Source organism: Leopardus geoffroyi, chromosome B3, assembly GCF_018350155.1.
Source record: "Leopardus geoffroyi isolate Oge1 chromosome B3, O.geoffroyi_Oge1_pat1.0, whole genome shotgun sequence".
Classification (NCBI taxonomy): domain Eukaryota; kingdom Metazoa; phylum Chordata; class Mammalia; order Carnivora; family Felidae; genus Leopardus; species Leopardus geoffroyi.
The window spans coordinates 45,174,589-45,196,586 of record NC_059337.1 but is presented as its reverse complement, the minus strand read 5'-3'; positions in this window follow the sequence as shown (position 1 = coordinate 45,196,586).

Below are 21,998 nucleotides of genomic sequence, written 5' to 3'. Positions count from 1 at the left end.
TAAACCCTGATAAAAACCGATTTTGATGCTGACACACACACACACACACACACAGTAAGAGAGACCCAGGCAATCATTCAATTTAAGTTAAATTTAGTTTTAAAATTAACCCACTTTATTTGAAGAGCTTGTGTCAATAACTTAGTATCCACCTATCTTTTTAATTACCACAGTGACAGTTTAATTACCATGGACAATTAAAACAGTTAGTATTATTCTGAGTTTTTTATGTTATAGTAGATTATTTCACATTAAAAGTTAAATACCTGTCAGTTTTCATTTCCTGTTAATAAATTCCCACATTCATCAACCTCAAATATTATAACATTTTCTAACACACACACACACACACACACACACACAAACACACTCAGAGGGAGAGAGGGAGGGAGGGAATGGGAGAGGGAAAAGAGAGGGAGGGAGCCCAAGCCGATTGTTTCAGGCCTTTGCAGGAAAATTATTCAGGCAGCTGGTATCTTGTTGGCTTGGGGTTCTGATTGATGACAGACAACATAATAAATAATCTATTTACTAACTCCTAACAACTAAATAATGCCCTTATTTTTCACCGTAACTGAATTGCCAATACGGTATTGACAAAGTGTCACAGGGCTGGGGTTAAACTGACCTCATGTCACCATTTTTCTTTCTACAGCATCAGTGAAGACCCCAGAAAAGACCCTTATTACTCTGATTAATGGAAGGCACTAAAGGTTACCAGTGAACTTGGTTGTATTTATTTATTTACACTTAATTCACTGGTAAGGGGTGGATGGATGGGAATCCAGCGGGTAATGGAAAATACAGTAATTTTTTTCTTCTCTCCCACACTGTCTGCAAAAAATGACTGCTTTGCATATCGCAGGGTGCTTACTGGTGCAGGGAGCTTCTTTTTTTTTTTTTTTTAATTTTTTTTTTAACGTTTATTTATTTTTGAGACAGAGAGAGACAGAGCATGAACGGGGGAGGGGCAGAGAGAGAGGGAGACACAGAATCTAAACAGGCTCCAGGCTCTGAGCTGTCAGCACAGAGCCCGACGCGGGGCTCGAACTCACGGACTGCGAGATCATGACCTGAGCCGAAGTCAGACGCTTAACTGACTGAGCCACCCAGGTGCCCCATGGTGCAGGGAGCTTCTGATCTCCATTCCACATGGCAAGGGTACAGTGTGTGTGGCACAGAAATGGAATCTTCCCAGGGCTGAGCACAGAGTCTCGCTCCATAAATATTTGTCAATTTGGCTTGGCGACCACAGACCCTACAGAGTAGGTGGTGGCAGAGAGTAACTTTCTATGACTTTGAAGAAAGCAACCACTTAGAATCTCTGATGGTGCCTTCCAAATACAATTGTTCAACACCAGTTTAAAGTTTATTTATTTATTTTGAGAGAGACAGAGACACCACGAGTGAGGGAGGGGCAGAGAGAGAGAATCCCAAGCAGGCTCCACACTGTCAGTGCAGAGCCCGATGCCAGCCTCAAACCCCACTGAACTGTGAGATCATGACCTGAGCTGAAACCAAGAGGCAGAAGCTTAACCAACTGAGTCACCCAGGCACCCCACTCAATACCAGTTTTGGTTTTTTTTTTAACTCCTTCGTCTCTGAATATGCAGCATCATGGTGATCTGCTAACCTTCACCTCCCCTACAACTCCTTCAATTCAGGTCCTGGGTGGGAGACACCTCTGAAGTCATCTCCCCGTCTCTAATGTAATCCTTCCTTGGCTTCCACAAGACACCTAAAGCCACTGCAAGTCTCAGCACACCACAGGGCCACCACTCACGCATCTACTTCCTCTAACCCCACAGACCCATTTCCTCCTTGGACTGTAAGAACTCAGATGCTCTGCCCCAAAGCCTTAGTATTTTAGTTCCTGATTCAGTTCTTACTTACTTCGCTGATTAGTTTGTATCTTCAAAGCTTTGTCTCCCAATTAGGTTGTAAATTCTTTCGGTATGAGTTTCGATCAGACTTTTAAAATTTTTTTTTTTTTCAACGTTTATTTATTTTTGGGACAGAGAGAGACAGAGCATGAACGGGGGAGGGGCAGAGAGAGAGGGAGACACAGAATCGGAAACAGGCTCCAGGCTCTGAGCCATCAGCCCAGAGCCTGACGCGGGGCTCGAACTCACGGACCGCGAGATCGTGACCTGGCTGAAGTCGGACGCTTAACCGACTGCGCCACCCAGGCGCCCCTCGATCAGACTTTTAATGTAGCAAGTTCTTGGGCTCAGAGTAGTTGTTTATTAAGTGTCTGCAATGGAGTAACATTTGCCAGAGAGTACAAATTTAACTTCAAATCATGTATGTGTGTGTGTACAAAAGAGGGAGAGATCTTATTCATTCACCAATGTGTACTCCTTAGAAATATACATCCTTTTGCAGATTGCACTGCAGCAGAAAAACAATTCATAAAAGTGACAAGCTCTTTGAAGCACTATGGAAATAATTACTTATCAAACTAGCTCAATTACATTTCTTACTACTGATTAAGATTAATCTGGACCTTTGTATGAACAAAAATTTGGTTGCTGGGGTGGGATTTTATACCTGTATCACTATAAATTTATATCCACCATATAAAAATTGTCAACGTATATAATTAACTGTCAAAATATTCCCTAGGGTTAACTGTCAACTGAATTAACTACAAAATACAGTTAGGTTTTAATTAGCCATTTTTAAGGCCTGTAGAATTAGGTGCAGAAAGCAGTATGATGATTTCATATAAAAAAGCGCCTCTTCTCAACTTACAGATTCACATGAAATTCTAAATACATAAATATATACTTTTGAGTGAAATATGATTCCTTTCCTCCATTCTTCCCTACCTTCCTTCCTTTATTCCTTCCTTTCTTTTTGTAGCTTTGCAACTCATGTTTTAACAGCAAAATGTGAACACTTCTAGACAAGAATATTTGTCAAGCAGGAACTGCCAGTTCTTCCAAAGACTAAATTTTACCATTCCCCAACTTTCAGTATTATTTTTTAAATGTCTATGGGAAAAATCTCTCAGCTATCTGTGACATGAGGTTTTTTCATTATGTTAAAAACAATCTTATCAAATAGTTATGAGCTCATAAATCTGTGAAAAAAAATTGGTTGTGGTTGGCAGATGATGATAAACTCAAAATGTTGTTTATACATCTTTTGAGATCTTTGAGCATTGCTAATCTACACACACACACACACTGACCACACTAATAAATCAATAAAATACCATACACTTGGCTATGCCTAAGCTACATTTAGAAGTGATAAAAGTTTCAATTATTTGATTGCATTCATCTGGCTATAAAGCATCAGAATAAATTATGGAAGAGGCAGTTTATTTCCAAAGAATGAAGGTATTACGACATTTTAACTGATGATTATTTGATGTACTCTCAAATAGTAATTGACCTGATACCAAGTCCCTGGTCATCTGAAACCTGAATAAGTTGAAAATAAAATGTGTAAGTTTACAAAGAGTATTCCACTGTTTTCCAGCTCTCAGTCTGAAATCCTTTTTGGTTTCAGTTACCTGCCTTGAATGGGTGCAATGATCCAATAAACTGAAGATTGAATATAGCTCCTCTTCTTTTTGTGTTATGGAGACAATCTAACAGATTTTGGAATGATTCCCTCAAGCACTTGAAGAAACTGACATCTTCATCTACTTTTACCTCATTAAATAAAAAGGAATTCAGGATTCACGTATTTTGATTAGGAGAGTTTTGTGACATGGCAGCTTATTAAACAACGGGACTTGGTTTTTTTTAATGGACATTTTTATTTTTTAATGTTTATTTACTTTTGAGAGAGGGAGAGACAGAGTGCGAGCGGAGGAGGGGCAGAGAGAGAAGGAGGTGCAGAATCCAAAGCAGGCTCCAGGCTCTGAGCTGTCCGCACTGAGCTTGATGGAGGGCTCGAACCCACAGACCATGGGATCATGACCTGGGATGAAGTTGGACGCTTAACCTACTGAGCCACCCAGGTGCCCCCGATGGGACTTGTTTTTAACATAGGTCCATATCCTACCAAGGGGACATTATCACTCCCTAAATCTCAGGCTGTAGTTAAGTATTCCAGTGACCAGGGCTTGACATCCTGCTATGTGACCTTAAACCAGTCACTTAAACCCCATGGGTTTCAGGTTCCAAATTTATAAATAAGCAATAATAATATCACATCCAGTGGGTTATTTGGAGGATCCAATGAAACAATGTATGTGAAAATGCTTTACAAAATATTATACTATCAAACTGTACATCTATCACCAGTGTGTTACCATTATTATGTTTCTAGGCGATATTAGTCCTCAACACATACTGCCCACATAGTGTGTGATATTTATGCAGACTTACAGAAGAGGAAAATGTTACTTCTCTGGACCAACAGCTATACATACCTACCTTTATAATAGCATTTGTTACACACAGGATTTTCTTGACCTCAGTATTCTTTAAGCTTTGTTGGTCAGTTATCTCATCAGCAAAAATATGCAGGAAGCATGCAACCTAATACATTTGTATGTTATACATGTTTTAATATACTGTGGGCCTTAAAAGTTATATACAAATAAGAGTAATTTTGAAAGGATGGAAGAGACTTTGGGTGTATGTATGTAAATATTCAAAAGCAAGAAGGAAAATGAAGAGGAAAAAGATATACTCCATTTCTAACAAAACTAAGAAATAGCTAGAACCTCAAACTACAAAATAAGTGGAAGGGTAGTGGAGATTATTTAGGAATACATTAAGAAAGAGGATACTGCAGCACAGATCTTGGAAAAAGAAAAAATAAACCCACACTTTTGAAAGGTGGAGGTTTACCCTGAGATGGAAAACCTATTATCTTATATGAAACAGCAAAAAGTGAGTGTATATGCTGGCAGGAGGAGCACCCTTATACTTGGTTTTATTCCAGAAGAAGAAAAAAATAAGGCTACGAGAGAAATCACAGAGACAAGTTATACTTGTAGGAAGCAGTTTATCCCTGCCAGAGGGGGAGAAAAGTAACTTTGCTTTGGAAAAACTTCATAGGTGCTAAACCCCACTGACTCAAGAAAACGAACTTACACACAAAACTCTGCAACATAAAAAATGTTCCAGTTGGCTTTGGCCCTTCCCCAATGTGAACTTTTACAAGTACCTACTTGAGGAAATACCCATATTGCAGAGATGAAAAGTCAAAAAGAAACAATCAGAGGATTAACAGAGGCGAGGAAAACAATGAAACAAGTCGCAGATAAGCACCAGAAGATACTGTCACAGGGTGGATGAAAAGTATGACCAAAGTTTTTGCCAAAAAATCTCAGAAGCTTGGTGAAACAACTGATTCTATGAAGGAAGAACACAAACCAGTGATGTAAGAGTCAGAGAAGAGAGCAAGAGGCAAGAGAGGGGAAGGTGAAATGGGATCTGGCAGAGCTTAGGAAAAAGGTTGAAGGAAATTAGAATCAAAGGAAATTAAAACTCCACAGAAATAAAAGGGGAATTGGAAGAAGCACCAGGGAGACTGGACACTGCTAAAAACACAGTGGGATAGAAAAAGAAGGTGGAGGCAGAGGAAGGAAGGAAGGAAGGAAGGAAGGAAGGAAGGAAGGAAGACAAATGAGTAAAAGTGAGGAAAGAGTTTAAGGATAAAAACGAAGACATGGAGAAGGTAGGCAAAGGAGAGTCCACATATATATAATTGGGGTTGCTGAAGAACAAAGCACTGTTATAAAAATACTTAACATAATTTGAGAAAATTAACCTGAAATAAAAGAAATTTGTATCCACACCAGAAAGGACACACCATATTCTGGGGAAAATGGACTCAGAACAGCCAACACTGAGACATATCCTAGTAAAGTCATTGGACTTCAAGACAACACAATAGCAACAACATTCCTTGGACAGCTGGGCAAAGAGTCATTTATTATTTTTTTAATTAAAATTTTTTTAATGTTTACTTATTCTTGAGGGATAGATAGAGCACAAGCAGGAGAGGGGCAGAGCAAGAGAGGGAGACACAGAATCTGAAGAAGGCTCCCGATTCTGAGCTATCACCACAGAGCCCGACATGGGGCTCAAACCCACAGACCATGAGATCATGACATGAGCCAAAGTTGGATGCCTAACTGACTGAGCCACCAAAATGCTCCAAAGAGTCATCTCTAAAAGGAAAAAGGGTGTGCTGGCCTATGACTTCTCCATAGAAGCAGTCAATGCTAGACTGGCTTCTAAGTCAGGGGAATAACACCTATGGCAGCCTCAAGAAAAGAATGTGTAACCTAAAGATGTTATCTGGGTAGAAGGACAATAGGCAAATACTTTTGAACATGCAAGAATTCAGTGACTATTGTTCCCATCAGTCCTTCTGAAGGACTAGCTTAGAGGACAAACTTCAGCCAATTGAGATAAAATAGAAAAGGGATCAACACGAGCACTGAATGTATTAGCACTAAAATAAATGTGTGGTTCCGATTACAGAGCAGAATGTAAATATTCTGAGCCCTAAAAATGCAGACACAATATAAGTAACATAAGTTGGGAGAGTAAGGGCAGAAGAAGCTGGAAAATAAAGGCTAAGCAAATTCATACACAAAAACTTGTAGTTAACAGATTTTAATATTAACAAATCAGTTAACATAGGCAAGAGTACAACTTGCCTATATTGTACAAAAAGGAAGAACACTAAGAAAGGTGAAATAATTCTTAAAAGATGGGTGGTAGAAAAGAGAAATGGGAAGAAAGGAATACATGTAATTTTTTATGCTCTGAATAAGTAATATATAATGCCCTAAAGAACTCTGAGGGCTCATTATCATATAAATGTAAAATTTAAGGGTAACCGCTTGTAAAAATATAAAACTCCTATTTATCATGCAAAAATAGGTAAGGAAATAAAACATGTCAGAAGATTTTCACAAAACTATAAAATAGAGAACACAATATAAAAAATAGGACATGAAACTTATCCGTCATACCAGTAAATATAAATGGATTTGTTTCACCTAGTAAAAGAAAGTGACTTTGAGAATGGATCACAAAGCAAATCTAAACTTTATGTTATACATAAGAGATGTCCCCAAAGCAAAGGGAGTCAGAAAGGTTGAAAACAAAAGATGAGTAAAATATACCAGGCAAATGTACACACACACACACACACACACACACACACACACACACAAACAAGTTAACCATCTTAATGTCAGACAAGACTGAATACAGGACAGGGGTGCCTGGGTGGCTCGGTCAGTTAAGGGTCCGACTTCAGCTCAGGTCATGATCTCACACTTTGTGAGTTGTAGCCCAGAGTTGGGCCCTGTGCTGAGAGCTCAGAGCCTGGAGCCTGCTTTGGCTTCTGTGTCTCCCTCTTTCTCTGCCCCTCCCCGACTCGTGCTCTGTCTCTCTCAAAGATAAATAAACATTAAAAAAAATTTTTTTTAATTTTTGAATTTTGAGTACAGGACAAAGGGCATTAAATAACCCCCAAAAATGGGTTTCTTATTTTGTTAGCCTACACATTTAACCTGATCCCAGTAAATACAATAATTGAGTTAATCTTTTCTAGAAAATATATTAATTAGCAAGGTTAGCTAGGGAAAATCTAAAAAAATAGTATAAGAAGAAGGAACTAGCCCAAAGGAATAAGAAAATCTCTCATAATATTCTAATGATTTAAATAACGTATCATATAAATAGAAATGGCACAGAATTGAAGGTCCAGAAATTGATATACATTTGGGTTTGCAGGGAGCAAGACATCATTCTTAAGAGCAATATAAAACAAAATTACATGGAAATATTTTTTTTCCTATAATTTGGCAAAGATCAGAAAGCTCAGTAACAGACTGAATTGACAAAGTTGAAGGGAAAGAGGCATTCTCTTACCTCCCTAGCATGCGTATAATCTCTATTGTGAGACATGTGGTAAATTCCATCAAAATCCATATACCCAGCAATTCTATTTCTAATTTTTTGAAAACAGAGTTACTCATACACAGGTGAAACGACCTATGGCATTTCAATACCTTTGTATCTGCTTTGTATTAGCAAAGGACAGAAACAATCCAAAAGTCCACCAGCAGCAGACTGGTTAAGTAAGTTTCGGTACATCCAATGCATATTTTGAAATGGTCTCCCAATTACATGAAGTAGAAAAGTAAGGCACAGATTTTGTATATGTATTATGGTAGCCTTAGAACATAAGGAGGGACAAAAATACAACTATTTACTTGTATGTGCATAAAATATTTCTGAAAAGATTTTTTTAACGATGGGATAAAAATACATACATATAGGCATTTTAAGATTTTCTTCCCAAGCCCCACTGAGCTGCCAAGGGCACTGAACTCTGGGGACTACTGCTCCAGGTCCGCCCTGTTTGATACCATAGCCACTACTCACATGTGGTTTACTGAACATGTGAAATGTACTAATCCAAATTGAGATATGCTGAAAGTGTAAAATATACACTGGATGTTGAAGATGCAGAACAAGAAGAAAATGCAATAATATCTCAATAATTTTTATGTCAATAAAGAGTTTGGGATATATTGGTTTAAATAAAATGTATTATTAAAATTAACTTTACTTATTTATTTTGACTCTTTTAAGGTAGCTACTAGAAATTTTAAAATGGCATAGGTGGCATGCCTGGTATTTTTGTTGGACAAGTGAACTTAGGGAGAAGAGAGGTCATGCTCTAAACCATACCCTGTGTCCATTACACAACACTACAAAAGAGCTCAATAAAATTCTGCGGATGCTCAATACATTTTGTTAAGAAGTAAGCTACTAATTCTTTCACATCATTAGGGACTGTGTGGGCACAGTACGTGGGTAAAGATATCGCTTAAGATATTTCTCAGAAACATCACAGAAGGAAATAGAGGGAAAACATCCACTGTGAGGTTATTTACTCCACACTCTATTCAAAGATTAGGCTGACTCTATGCACTATAATGAAGTGTTTTCAAAATTGCCTTAAGGGTTAGCATATAGAAATTACGGAGGAATACAGGGGTGCCTGGGTGGCTCAGTCAGGTAAGCATTTGACTTCCACTCTGGTCATGATCACATGGCTCGTGAGTTTGAGCCCCACATTGGGCTCTGTGCTAACAGCTTGGAGCCTGGAGCCTGCTTCAGACTCTGTCTCCCTCTCTCTCTGCCCCTCCCCTGCTAGTGCTGTCTCTGTCTGGCTCTCAAAAATAAACATTTAAAAAATTAAAAAAAAAAAGAAATTAGGGAGGAGCGTTTGGCCATTCTCAATGTGAAATCATTATTACCATATATGACTTGATGAAAGATAATCCTGACAGCTAAAAATCTAAAGTCTCATGTATATCTAAAAATATTTTCAAGAGGAAAAAGAAGAAACCTACTTAAACTTCCATATACATCTGTCTTGGGTTAGTATGAACTTGAAAGAAGATTAATGAATAAAGCAGTATTTGCAGTATTATTTGAAACAACAGATTTTTTTTCTTTTTACAGATTAAGTTCTTTTTTTTTTTATTTTTTTTATTTTTTTATTTTTGGGACAGAGAGAGACAGAGCATGAACAGGGGAGGGGCAGAGAGAGAGGGAGACACAGAATCAGAAACAGGCTCCAGGCTCTGAGCCATCAGCCCAGAGCCTGACACGGGGCTCGAACTCACGGACCGCGAGATCGTGACCTGGCTGAAGTCGGACGCTTAACCGACTGCGCCACCCAGGCGCCCCAGATTAAGTTCTTTAAGAGAAACAACCTACTGCTAATTTCATTTTTTATACCAATTGAAGTAAATGAGCCGCATCTAACTTGATGTCATAAATTTAGCATTTTTCCCATTTGGAAGGATACAGGCTTTACTTTTTTCATACACTCATTTATTTTATGGAAAACATAAGTGATTTCAATAAACAAAAAGTATAAATATCAAAGAAAGAAGGAAGGAAGAAAAGACAGGAAAGAATGAAATAAAATAAGAAATGAAGGAAGAAAGGAGGGAGGAATAGGGAGGGGAAAAGGATCAATTCTAAAGATTCATCCGTTCTCATTCCAGTCCAGTCTAGAAGGGACCTAAATCATGCCATATTATAAGGTTGGCAAGACATGTAAAAGGCAACAAAACAACGTGATTTGATTGACTTCATGTCTATTACCTGCAAGTAAATGAAGTAATTACTAAATATGAACCCCCAAAATAAATGAGTAGATATTAAGCCCAGAACTTGAACTGTCTTTGAGTTCTCACTGATATCCTATCTTTTGTGCATTTTAGAGTTTAAAATAAGAATGTGCACTTTAGGCTTTGAAAGTGCATGATATTGGGTGTACATAGAATGCCATGCTGCTTCATATGCTGTAGTGTGTCTTTCTTTCCTTCGCTGTCTTTAGTAATATTAGAAATCTTTTGCATCCATCTCTAACCCAGTGGTTCTCAACTGGGGGTAATTTTGTCCTCTCCTGGAGGACAGTTCACAATGTCTGGAGATGCTTTTGGTTGTCACAGATGGAGTAGGAGTGCTACTGGCATTTAGGAGGTGGAGGCTGGGCTGGGGATACTTGTAAATATCCTACAATGCGCGGGACAGCCTATCCAAATGAAGAATTATCTGAATCAAAATGTCAAGAAGTTTAAGAAACTTTGTGCTAATCTGAAAGAGACGTCATTTTTGGTTCAAGTCCATTTTCCCTTTGGCAGCATCCTTTAGGAGGTAAACTGAGCCTGCAAATTTCAAAGAGCTGGCCTCAATTCTCAAAGTCTCTGTCTACACGCCTACATAGATTCATTTATTCATACATTCATTCAACATTTCCTAGCTTAAAAAATTTTTTTAATGTCTATTTATTACAAGACATAAGATAGAGTGCGACATTTTTAATGTCTATTTATTATGAGACAAAGATAAAGATAGAGTGCAAACACGGGAGGGGCAGTGACAGAGGGAAACAGAATTGGAAGCAGGCTCCAGGCCTTGAGCTGTCAGCACAGAGCCTGATGCAGGACTTGAACCCACGGGCTACAAGACCATGACCTGAGCCATCGTCAGTCCCTTAACCAACTGAGCCACCCAGATACCCCAAGCACTTCCTAGCTTAATTAGGAATAAAAGCACATCATATGTAGGGTAAAAAATATTGTCCAAACTGGGACACTATGGAGGGTTGTTTATTAATTACACTGGACAACAGGAGTAAGTCGAGAATGTTCTTGGTAAATCAGATCACGTGGTCACCTTAATCCGGTGGCAGTATGCAACGTCCAAAATGATAAACGCGCCACAGAGGAACTTCTAATGGCAGCCAGTTGGGTGAATGGTGTTTGGGCCCTGGAACTAGGCATCGAGGCAGAGGTCTAAGAACATTCCTGGTTTGTGTTGATAAGACCATGACATTCAAAAAGAGCGAGTATAATACCATTCCCACTACCATAGGGTTTGGTATTAGAAAGGAAAAAATAGGCATAAAACGCAGGACATCCAAAGGATACCAATCCTGCTAGAAGGCATTATAAAGGACACTTTTTACAGAAGCACTTACACACATTGCTCGCACATAGCAGGTACTCAACAGACGTCTGCTGAAGAATAAATCTCCACAGTCTGATGTGACATGTGAAGAAACCGCCTCTATGTAAACCGTTTGTATGTGTTATTTTAACTCTTGGGATTTCCTAAACGTATGTCTAAGATGCACAAAGTAGTGCTCCTACCCCTTCTGCACCACAACCAAAACTTGCAAATTTTGGATTTGTCAAAATACAGCAAAACTGTTCAGGCAAGGTAAATAAGTCTAAGTGCCAGCACCGTCGCTTTCCTATTTTCTTTTTGATCTGTAAGGTTACTAGGGGATGAGATCATCTTTTATTTATATTGCATGTGGTAAAATTTTGAAACCGGATTTTTGCACCCACATTCTCTCCCTCCATAATTAAGCCTGTAGGGCTGGCTGGCTGATATTTTTGAAAGCAGAGCTTGTCAATTTCTGTTAACACTAATTTAGAGTTCATAGCTCCATATAAGCATGGAAATGCGAGGGCAAAACAATTTGTCTAAAAAATATTTTGAGAGGAGTTGAACAAATTGAGGATCATCTGTGCACTGACTGCCAAGCGTTTCTGTTCCGATTACAGCACCGATCTCACAGCAGTATGGGAGCTCACCTTCTGTGGCACGCACATTTGATTTTCCCAGGTCCCTTTGCTTTGCCCTCCCTTTCCTTCCATTTATGCACTCCCGCTATAAATAAATGCCTTTTCCCTCCTCTTTGCCATGTGTTGTCTTTTTAATTATGCCCCAAACTCTAATATAGTCAGCCCAGATCTTGTTTGGCCATTAACTTGGGAAGACAAGAGGCTGCCTCCTGCATTTCACAGGAAACATTACAAGGGCAGACCAGGGACTTTCATCTCTTCCCACCTTCAGCAGACAGAACAATAGGCGGCTATAATCTTGTGACACCCACGCCTAATTTATCCAACCAGCAGACAGGTAGCACTCTGCAATGCTGCTCCTGTCTGAATAGGTGCAGTAAATACTCAGCTTAATAGTAGCGTCTCAGGCAGGAGGGCAACATATCACAGCGTGGCATTTTTATAATCTTCCTGGCATGCCGACAGCCAGGAGCACAGGCCAGCGCGTGTTCCCCCTCGGTGGGGCTTAGGATGCACGTAACTGTTAGATGGTGACACACTGTGCCTTTAAGCAAGTTTAACTGTTTTATATCCCCTCTGATCTGCAGCTTTGTACATCTGGTAAGCTGCCTCTTCAACTTCTGCGGGCACATCTGTGGAGCAGTTACTTGAAGCTTGCTGTGCATGGTGGGCCTGGTGCGGGGTTTCTTTGTGACTGTCTCCTGTTTATCTGTGAGGAGTTTCTCTGTGACACGGCAAGGCCACAGCTGAATACATCATTCTGGCCAAAAAGATGATAATAACCTTGTGACAGCCAGAAGGAATATACTTAGCAAAGGCCGAACAGAAATCTTGTCTGGAGAAGCACTGATTAAAAAACATTTATTTCTCCTACGTCTGTGGGTCATTTGGGCTTTGACTGATCTAGCTCTAAGCTTGTATTAGGGTCCTCCAGAGAAAGAGAAATGACAGAAAATATGTAGATTCATGAGAGAATTATTGTGGGAATTGGCTCATGAGGTTATAGGAGCTGAGAAGTCCCATAATATGTGGTCTGCAAACTGGAGAACCAGGAAAACCAGTGGTATAATTCAGCTCAAGTCTTCAGACCTGAGAACCTGGTGCTCTGATGATTGAGGGCAGGAGAAGGTGGACATTCTGGACCAAGAAGAGAGAGTTTGAATTCGCCCTTCCTCCGCTGTTTCGCTCTATTTGGGTCCTCGGAGGACTGGAGGACACCTGCCCACATTGGTGATGGTGGATATTCTTTACTCAGTTTAGTGATTCAAATGCTAATATCTTCCAGAAACATCCTCAAAGACACACCCAGAAATAATGTTATACCAGCTGTCTGAGCATCTCTTAGCCCAGTCAAGTTATATAAAATTGACAATCACGAAGTTGTAGGCTGGATCAAGTTCTGTTCCATGTGTCTCATTGTCCTTAAACAAGAGGTTACCCAAGGCACCTTCTTTCTATGGTGAAATGCAACTTGTTTCAAGTCTCGCATCTCCAGCTCATTTCCCATTGACAAATCACATGGGTGGCCAAGCCCAAGTCAAGAGACAGGGCAGTACATCCTGCTTATGAAACTGAACCAAGTCATAGAGCCAAGCTTAGCATCAAAGAGTCAGGGTAATATATTCCTCCCAGGAAACTGAAGGTGAAGGGGGAGGTAAATATTTGCCAAACAATAATCTAATCTAAAGCCCTGTCCCTGTCTATAAAATGAATAAAGCACAGCTATTTGCTAAACAATGGAATCATCGAGTCCATCAGTGTGGGTTCCATTTTTGGAAGATGTGTAGCTACGAAAGGATGAGTAGCCACATAATCTTGACCATGATAAAGTGGTCATCTCTATGACCTGTCACAAAGACTCACTAGACAATTTCAGAGCTTGGTCCTGACTCTTCAAGTCTTAGTGAACTATGTCATGGTTTGAAAGCTGACCTGCAAGGTGTGTGCAGGTATTTAATATTTGTCTCTTCTTTTGATGTTGTAAATTTCATTTGCTCAACAGACCTGTGTTCTGCTCTTTCAGCACTGCTGGTGTCTAAATAGTTCCAGAAAATAAATGTGTGTGAAAGCACTTGGGGGTTATATTAGGCTTGATATTCATTTGCAACACCAGGATGGCACATGGCTGGCATCCATTCTGAGCAGCTGAGCGATCATTTGGGAAGGTTGGTGCCCTTACCATACACTTAATGAAATATTTTGAATATCACCAGTGACTGGTTATATTTACAGTCTGTGATTCTGGCTCTTAGGCACATAAATTATGACTTTGGATCTGCTCATCAGTTCTTCCAGAGAAACTGTCTTGCCCACGGCTTTGACAGAACATCAGCTTTCGGTTGAATTACAAAGCTCCGCGTCCCAACCACACTTTCCATCATGGCCACAGCTAATTGGACCAGCAATGGGCACCTGACCCAAAGACAGCTAACGATTATGTTTGGGTCTATTAGGTAGTCTGTTATTAGGTCCCTCTTTGAGTGCGCTAGGCCCATTAGATTTTTCCATCATAGAATAATGAATTGGGAAATGTGGAATAAATCAGATGGCATCAGTGGCTAAAATTCATCCAGAAGTATGAGATTTTTCACTGTTTTAAAATCAATTTGTTGGAGTCAATCTGTCTTAGTTATCTATTGTAGCATAACAAATTACCCCCAAATTTAGTGGCTTTAAACAACAATAAACAACTTTATCTCACAGGTCCCAGGCATGGCTTAGCTGGGGCCTAGTGTGTGGTTACAGTCAAGGTGTTGGCTGAGGCCACAGTCATCTCAAGGCTCATCTGGGGCAGGATCCACTTCTCAGCTCACTCAATGTTGGCAGGATTCATTTCACTGGCTGTTGGACTGAGGGCCTCAGTTTCTTGCTGGTTCTTGGCTGAAGACCTCTGTTTCTTGCCGTTGGCCCTTTCCATCAGAGCAAGCATGTGCGAAGGGCCATGGACAGAATGTGAGCAAGGTGAAAGTCAGTCTTTATAAGTTAATCTCTGAAGTGGCATCTGTGTCCGTCAGGGTTCAACCGGACAAGCAGAACCAGTAGAAGATACACGTTAAGAGATTCGTCACAAGCAAGTGGCTATGTGGTTGTGAGAGCTGGCTATGCAAGAGGCGTAGGGCAGGACGTCAGGCTGGACAGTCTGGACTCTTGGGGGTGGGCTGAGATGCAATCCACAGGCTGAATTTGTCCTTCTTCAGGGAAGTAGCAGCTCTGCTGAAGGTCTTTCAACTGATTGAATCTCATCTACCCAGATTATACTTGAAGTCAATTTATGATGGACTTTAATCACATTTAATACTTTCACAGCAACACCTAGATTAGTATCTGATTCAAGAACTGGGGACTGGAATATCAAAAAATTCCATTACAACAGCTTTTCACTTTTGCCACATTGTATTCATTAGAAGCAAGTCACAGGTCCAGAACATAGTCAAAGGAAGGGTACTACACAGGGGAAGCCAAGATCACTGGGAACAACATTTCATAAGGCTATCTACTACAGTTACTTGTTTTCTCACAAAATAACTTTTGCAAGGGCAAATGCTTTTAAAAATGTTCCTAACTCCAGAGGAATTTGCAAAGCCATGTATATTTTTTGAATTAATTACAGTTAAATGAATGAGGTCTTATTCAGTGGTTAATTACACAGGTTTGGTGAGCAAACATAGTTTGTAACTTCAAGTGAACAAATTCAATTCTGTACAACAAACATTCTAATAAATGTGGTTTTTCCTAACAAATATTTATAGCCTCAAGGTTACAAGTCAGTGTTCCTCAGAACTACTAAAGCAAACCTCTGAACATTATAAGAAGGTCCTTTCGGGGCGCCTGGGTGGCGCAGTCGGTTAAGCGTCCGACTTCAGCCAGGTCACGATCTCGCGGTCCGTGAGTTCGAGCCCCGCGTCAGGCTCTGGGCTGATGGCTCGGAGCCTGGAGCCTGTTTCCGATTCTGTGTCTCCCTCTCTCTCTGCCCCTCCCCCGTTCATGCTCTGTCTCTCTCTGTCCCAAAAATAAAATAAACGTTGAAAAAAAAAAAAAAATTAAAAAAAAAAAAAAAAAAGAAGGTCCTTTGGTCTTCTCAGTTAAAACAAATATAGACTGAAACTTCCAAAATGACAAAAAAACCACGAAAAATCAGTACAGATTTAGCTTAAATTTTACGAGCATTGATACGTAAATACTGACCGATCTTCGTCCTTGTATTTTTAAACATAAGATATTGGGTATCCCAGTACTTTGCATCCTCAGAATCTCTTGTCAACCAGTTCCTCACTTAAAGTACTTCATTAAGGATCATTAAAAGCAATGGCAAGTGAATTCTACTATAATTTTAACCAAGGTGGAATTAAAATACTTGGTGCTTCTAATGCTCGATTTCTACAGTCTAAGGGAGGGAAAGACCAGTGGCCGTTCCGGACCATGAAGGGCCAAAATTACGAGCAAACCGAAGCCATGAATGAGCTGAGCTTTGAGATGGAATAAAAGCCAACAGAAAAGAGGCAAGCGAACACACCTAGGTGGAGACCAAGGACAGGAGAGGGAAGGTAATGGCAAGACACCAGAAGGAAGATCATTGACCTTTCACTGCTAAGGCTGCCTCGAGTTCATCTCCTGTCTCCACCATTTCTGGCCTGGACTCCTCCTCTTGGATACTCACTACATCCCCTCCCTCCATCCCCCCGTGCCATCAACATTACTTGCTTGAGTGTGTCTCTTCCTTGTCTTGAAAATGGATGATCTATGTTTATAAAACGGCACTTTTAGTTAAAATCAAGACTTTAAAAAATTGTGGTAAAATACACATACCGTAAGGTTTATCATCTTCACCCCCTTTTAAGCATACAGTTCAGTGGCAGTAAGCACGGTGACACTGTTGTACAACCATCACCACCACCCATCTCCAGAATTTTCTCCTCTTTCCCAACTAAGACTCTATACCCATTAAGCAATCACTCCCCTGGCCCCTAGCAACCACTAATCTACTTTCCATCTCTATAAATTTGACTACTTAAGGTACCTCATAGAGGTAGAATCACATAGCATTCATCCTTTTGTGACCTAGCAGAATGTCTTCAAGGTTGTAGCCTGTGTCAGTTTCCTTCTCTTTTAACTGAGTAACGTTCATTGTACGTATATGCCACGTTTTGCTGATCCATTCATCTGTAGATGGACAGTTGGACTGCTTCTACCTTTGGCTATTGTGAATAATGCTGCTATGAACACAGGTGTATGAATATTTTTTCTCTGCTCTCACCTCTTTTACATACAAATCCAAAGGTGGAATTGATGAATCATATAGTAATTCTATATTTAACTTGGGGGGAACTGACATAGTGGCTGTACCATTTTGAATTGCCATCAAGGTCCCAATTTTCCTCTATTCTCACCAACATCTCCTAGTTTCTGGTTTTGGTTTTTGTTTTTTGTTTAGATGGCAGCCATACCAATGAGGGTGAGGTGGTCAAAGGAAGTGCTAGTAAAGAGATGCATGAACTAAGTTGGAACTAAAACCGAAACTGACAGGATTCTGAAGGATCTGTTTGTAGCTGCCTTAGCATCTCTGCTTCTTTCCGCAGCCCTGCTTCGTTTTTTTTTCTTATCCTACTGACTGGCTTTTGCTGCTTACTTAGGGTTTTCTGCCCTCTCATCACTTTGGCCTGCATGCGGCCTGTCATGGCTCTTCTAGTCCACTCTACACTCTGTGACTTCTTCTTTTTAAATTTTATTTAAATTCAAGTTAGTTAACATACAGTGTAGTCTCGGCTTCAGGAGTAGAACCCAGGGATTCACATCTGACACATGACACCCAGTGCTCATCCCGAAAAGTGCCCTCCTTAATGCACATCACCCATTTAACCCAGCCCCCCACCTACCTTCTCTCTACATGCTGTGACTTCTTGAAAACATCTTCAGATTTAATACCCACTGACACCCACTTTGGACTCTCATTTCCCATACTGGTGGTCAGAGAACTGATTATTCTGACTCATCATTTTGATCATGGACTTGCCCAGTGATGGGCTAACCTAGAATTATGTGACTGCTCTGGCCTAGTCAGCCATGCCCAGAAGGGTACAGTCACACTGAAAAATGACTAATGAAGCACTGAGGACGGAAGGTGGGGCAGATCCCCTAGAAGGAAGGGTATGCGTATGTGTGTGTGGGTATACACATAATGGGCAATGAATGGTTGCCATACACTGAATGGTATCTTCCTAAGGTTTCCCAGCATCAATTCATTCATCAATCAGTACATAATGAGTGCATATTTATAATATAAGAGGTAGTGGGCTAGGCATTTATAATGCTCTGAGCACTGGTGTAAGAGAGCACTATACTGTGGGACACCACAAAATGCTAATGGACTTCTCAAAAATTTTGAAATCTAGTTAGAGATGAGACATCTACCTCCACAAAACTTTAAGTTGCAATATAAAACACCAATACTGTGGATCTGTACGTAATTTCCTGACCAACTTTCTAAAAAGTGCGGTATACATTAAGTGCTGTGCATTCTGAGGGATTGCTACAGTATGAAATTATCTGAGAAGACTTTATGGAGGACTTGATCTGGGATTCTAAGGATGGCAGGTTTCACAGTTAGAGAGGTTGGAGAAAGCAACTGATTAGTCAACAAATATTTACTGCATGCTTAACCATGATTAGGTACTGTACTAGAAGCTGAAGACACAGAAGAACGTAAGACATTCTTCTGAAGGGGTCTGTAATCTAGAGACAAACAAAAAACAATAGTGGCAGACGTCAAGGTGGCAAATGATGAGCTATGTTTCAAAAGAAAAAAAAAATCTAGCCTTTGTTATCACCAACACAAGAAATCTAAGAGACATGACATGGTCTCTGGAAATTAAGGCCACCCTTGCAATTTACTCTGGCTTTGGGAAAATGTATACGCTTCAAGCCCCACAGAAATGCCCATCGTCCCCATGGGTCTGCCACCACCTGTCTCTGGATGGGACAGAGAAGGGACAGGCTGCTCTTGGGTTACCTCCTACAGTACTCTTCAAAAGCCCATGCAGTATTGCTACTTTCTAGAGGCCATTGGCTGGGGGCAGAAGCTCATAGCTCCGTCTAGGGAGACAACGCTGGTCAAAGGGGAGAGCAAGAGGCTGGGATACAGCCGGGAAGAACGGAGCTTCCAGATGGACAAAGGCCATGGCCAGGGCCACGGCGCTCCAATCTTTCATGGAACAAAACTCATTTTCTGATTTGCTTAATATTCTGTAATCAAAAAGCAGCCCTGCAGAGGAGAGATGATAATAGATACTTACTATACAGACATTATCTTTTCTGTTTGTTTTTAATTTATTTTTTTCTTTTTTAAACCATGAACTGTTGGTTTACTCTAACACTTAGTGTTAAAAAATGAATGGTGGCTTGCTCTATATTCTAATGCTGAACAAGCATTCTCATTTCTAATAACCCAAGTTTTAATGACTCCAGAGGGCTTAGTAAACAAAAAAACCTTTCGCTAATGCCACATAATAATATCATCAACAAGTCCACTGCTAGGAAGGTCCTGATGTTGCCTTTACATTCGGTTACCTTCTAGCTCTCAGCCCAGACTTTCTGAACATTCAGAATAGAAATTTCTTGCTGGTTAAAACGAGGGCTACTTAATTCAGAAGCAAAACAGGTCCTTCTCTGGTACAAAGTCTCTACTTTTTCTCTGGCTGGCTCCAGGCGTAGGGAGGTAGTTCCCAGGCACTTACCTCAGAGCAGCTTTAGAAGAAAGGAATCTGAACTTGATCCCAAATAAGCTGGGGGACCAGGAAGGGGAATGGGGCAGATGCACTTATTTATTTCAGCGCCTTTACATAGTGATGAGGTCCTTATTTCTGCCTTCCCCTCAAGCCTCAGAAATCCTTACAAGGGGGCAGTAGGATCAGATCATACATTTAAATTATTTTCAAAGACATCAAGCAATTCCAACTTCTCTAATACAGCAACCTTCCAAAGGAACGATAAATCTCCAAACCAGAGACAGGCTTCTCACTTTAAAATTTTAGCTGGGAAAGACTGATTATGTATTTAAGCTTTGGAGCTGTGTAAAGCTTTGTTAGGCAAATCAGTGACCAGACCGTCTCTCCTAGCTCAAAATCTACAGCTCCTATTTATATATGATGAATCTTCGAGGACTTCTTAACAGAAATCATCATCAGTCCTTTGCATATCGTCCACAGAGCCAGGGACTTGGTGGAGCTGATGGCAGACTTTTCACTTCAACAAGCCTCACTACTATAATGGAAATCCAAAGGCCTGGAAACAAGGTACGTAGTTCCCTGACTAATTTTATTATGCAGACACACACTTAATGGCTCCTGTTACAATCGCATCCAGGGTGGGAAACAGTACTGGATTGTGACCATCACACTAAATCGACAAGGATTATCAGTCATTAAAAAGGAACCAAATTAGCATCAAGCAGTAATATTTTATACTTATCAAATCTTCTGCTGGTCAAGGTCCATTACTGAGCGACACCATAAAGGCAGGAACCATCAGCTCATTCTCCAGAACATTTAAATCTCTATTGTATTTGTGTAGGATATAATTTCTGGTAGCAATAAAGCCTAATAAAGGTTATACCCCAATGAATAGAGTGTTAATAAATTGACCCATGACATTTAAATGGATAATTATGTTTGAGATAAAGGAAGAATCTCTTGTTTCCATGAGGAAGGGTTTCAAGTTGTGCCCAACCCAAGTTACCCACCAGCCACAGGATGGTTCTACATGGCTTTACAGTGCTATAAAATATTAATTTTGCTGGTTACCATTGTATTAGATTAATTATTCATCAGGCCCTCCCAACAACTCCTATCTATCCGAATCATCAAGGCTTAAATTTAAAATGTTTCCACATGAGAAGAAATTGTATGGAAATTAACTGCCACCTGTACTTCTATGCGGGAGTTAGAAACGCTAAGGTTTATCTTCCCCTCGGCCCCCTGCCACAGTGTTGCCTGCCTGTCATGAGATGTTATCTTCACTTGGTGGAGAAGTGAAGAGTCGGGGAGCGATTAGGAGGCCAAAGGAGCTGTTACTGAACATGATGGATTAGATCCAACTGGAACAGTCCAACATATGTTATGTACTGATGCCTCTCAGTTCTCATTAGGACGATGCCACAGACAACTAGCAAAACCTATCGGAGAGAAACAAAACAAAGCAGAAATGCTGCAGGGGGTGCAGGCACGGCCCCCCTACAGTCTCTTGGGCAAGGCTTCTTCTCTGTCTTTCCTGTGCTGCATTAGGCTCAGGAAAAAAGACTTTTTGTGTGACACAACTAACACTAACTTGTTTCAGTATCAATTAATATTTAATTTGTGCATTTGTTCAACCAACATTTATGCATTCATATTATGTAGCTATTAGACTCTCTTTTGAGAAGAAACTGGTTATGTGTTCTCACATAAATCAAATGCAAGAAACGTTATTAATTCTCAGAAGAAATCCCAGAGAAGCCAGCCCCCAAGACTGCCATCTCTTTCAAAGCCAGGGACTCGCTTTTATTATTCGTTAGATGCCGGGTGCTTAGCAATAAATCTTCAGTAGGTAAATGAATATAGTGGGTTTTTTTGAGGAAATTTCCCACCAACGATATGGTAGACTAGAAACCCCAAATAGATCTCCCTGTATAAATTATAGAAAACCTCCTTTAGAAATGCACTGTTGAGCTGGAAATAAAGTGAGGAATCCTCAGATGACAAAAATATAGTGAAGTGGGAGTTTGTATAGCAATGACATCAGCTTTCATTCTGGAGAGCTTCTGATGGAATCTGGTGACTTTGAGCTTCCATTTTGACTATTGTATAGGAAAAGGGAGACAGAAGATAAAACATATAGCCTACCTAAGATCAACAGT